A 2500-nucleotide genomic window follows, 5' to 3' on the forward strand; every position below is an offset into this window, starting at 1 on the left:
AGGTCCCGGCGGCGCGCAGCGCCGTCCTAAGTACTTGGTCGGGTTCGAGAGAGGCGCAATCGCCCGGAGTTAGGCGAGTAGACGCTTTAGGTGCGACCACCCGTGCTCCCAACTGAGCTTGCCGCTGCCGACAGAGGCCCGGGAGCGTGCTGTCGTGGCATTGCCGGCGGGAGACAACACGCGCCACCTACGGTGACCGGCAGCTCCAACGCCAGCGCCACAGAAGGGCAAAGGCCCCACGTGGGTGCCGAAGCGAACTCTCCCAGCACAGCGCACGTGCCAACACGTCTGCACAACTGCGATACAAACCACCAGCGAGAACCGCTGGGGCGACCGAGCAGCAGACGGCGTCGCGGCGCCGAGTGCCGGGCGGCGGCGCATCCTCAACGCACACAGTCCTCAATCGGACCAGCACACTGCAGATGTCCACCGCGCTTCGCACCGGGCCGGCGAGGACCCACTTTGGCTGCACGGCGCCGCGCGCAGGGTGCCCCGGCGCGCAGCTGCGCCGCCTGCCGCGTCCGTCGGCCGGCGCGCCTGCCACTGGGCGCCCCCACCAGCCGGCTGTAGCGCGTGCGCCCACGCACCGCGCGGCCAGCACGCCGGGCGGCCCCCCCTCACCGGCCGGGGACAGTCCCACCCACCCACAGCCGCGTATCGCTTCACACCCAGATTCACATTCACGTTCGTTGGTATGGTGGGGACCGCTTCGTAGCTGTACCGATCGTTGCCCTCACAGATGTACCTCCAGCAAGGACAACCGCACCACAACGGGTTACCAGTTGTTCATTTGCGTAACGTCACCAGTAAACGTACACGTCCATCCCCGTTTGCAAAGTCAACTATTATTGCATGCCTGCCTGTCAGGTGTCAAGACACACTACATCCGCTCACATCCACGCAACAAAATGTGCCCGACTAGAGGGCACGTGGAAGGTGCCCCCGTACGTATGCGATGTCCATTGCGCGACCAACTGTCAACCGGCCTCTGTAGCATGTCGCAGATGTGGAACGCGGGGCACCGTGCTATCACATTGTGTGAGAAGAGACTACTACGTCTGCATACACGCGCCACTACATGAACAGACGGCTCATGCTGATCGCCATCCACTGCGTCCATTACTCCCACACGTCTCTATGGCGTACCACACTGCAATGCAGCTGTTATGGGGAGATGACACGTAGCTGTGTACACAACATTCTGAGCGGGTTGCGGTTGGACAATACATTAATGTAACGTGTCATATGCCAATTACAGAGCAGGGTAAGGCACAACTTGGGTTAGGTTAAGGCACAACTTGGGTTAGGTTAAGGCACAACTTGGGTTAGGTTAAGGCACAACTTGGGTTAGGTTAAGGCACAACTTGGGTTAGGTTAAGGCACAACTTGGGTTAGGTTAAGGCACAACTTGGGTTAGGTTAAGGCACAACTTGGGTTAGGTTAAGGCACAACTTGGGTTAGGTTAAGGCACAACTTGGGTTAGGTTAAGGCACAACTTGGGTTAGGTTAAGGCACAACTTGGGTTAGGTTAAGGCACAACTTGGGTTAGGTTAAGGCACAACTTGGGTTAGGTTAAGGCACAACGTGGGTTAGGTTAAGGCACAACGTGGGTTAGGTTAAGGCACAACGTGGGTTAGGTTAAGGCACAATGTGGGTTAGGTTAAGGCACAATGTGGGTTAGGTTAAGGCACAATGTGGGGGTAGATTGCGGTACAAATTGCATTACATTGCGGTGCAAATTGCATTACATTGCGGTGCAAATTGCATTACATTGCGGTGCAAATTGAGTTACATTGCGGTGCAAATTGAGTTACATTGCGGTGCAAATTGAGTTACATTGCGGTGCAAATTGAGTTACATTGCGGTGCAAATTGAGTTACATTGCGGTGCAAATTGAGTTACATTGCGGTGCAAATTGAGTTACATTGCGGTGCAAATTGAGTTACATTGCGGTGCAAATTGAGTTACATTGCGGTGCAAATTGCGTTACATTGCGGTGCAAATTGCGTTACATTGCGGTGCAAATTGCGTTACATTGCGGTGCAAATTGCGTTACATTGCGGTGCAAATTGCGTTACATTGCGGTGCAAATTGCGTTACATTGCGGTGCAAATTGCGTTACATTGCGGTGCAAATTGCGTTACATTGCGGTGCAAATTGCGTTACATTGCGGTGCAAATTGCGTTACATTGCGGTGCAAATTGCGTTACATTGCGGTGCAAATTGCGTTACATTGCGGTGCAAATTGAGGTAGGTTAAGGTGCAACACAGGTTAGGTTAAGGTGCAACATAGGTTAGGTTAAGGTGCAAGATGGGTTAGGTTAAGGTGCAAGATGGGTTAGGTTAAGGTGCAAGATGGGTTAGGTTAAGGTGCAAGATGGGTTAGGTTAAGGTGCAAGATGGGTTAGGTTAAGGTGACATAGGTTAGGTTAAGGTGACATAGGTTAGGTTAAGGTGACATAGGTTAGGTTAAGGTGACATAGGTTAGGTTAAGGTGACA

This window comes from Schistocerca cancellata, unplaced genomic scaffold, assembly GCF_023864275.1.
Source record: "Schistocerca cancellata isolate TAMUIC-IGC-003103 unplaced genomic scaffold, iqSchCanc2.1 HiC_scaffold_987, whole genome shotgun sequence".
In the NCBI taxonomy this organism is placed as follows: Eukaryota; Metazoa; Arthropoda; class Insecta; order Orthoptera; family Acrididae; genus Schistocerca; species Schistocerca cancellata.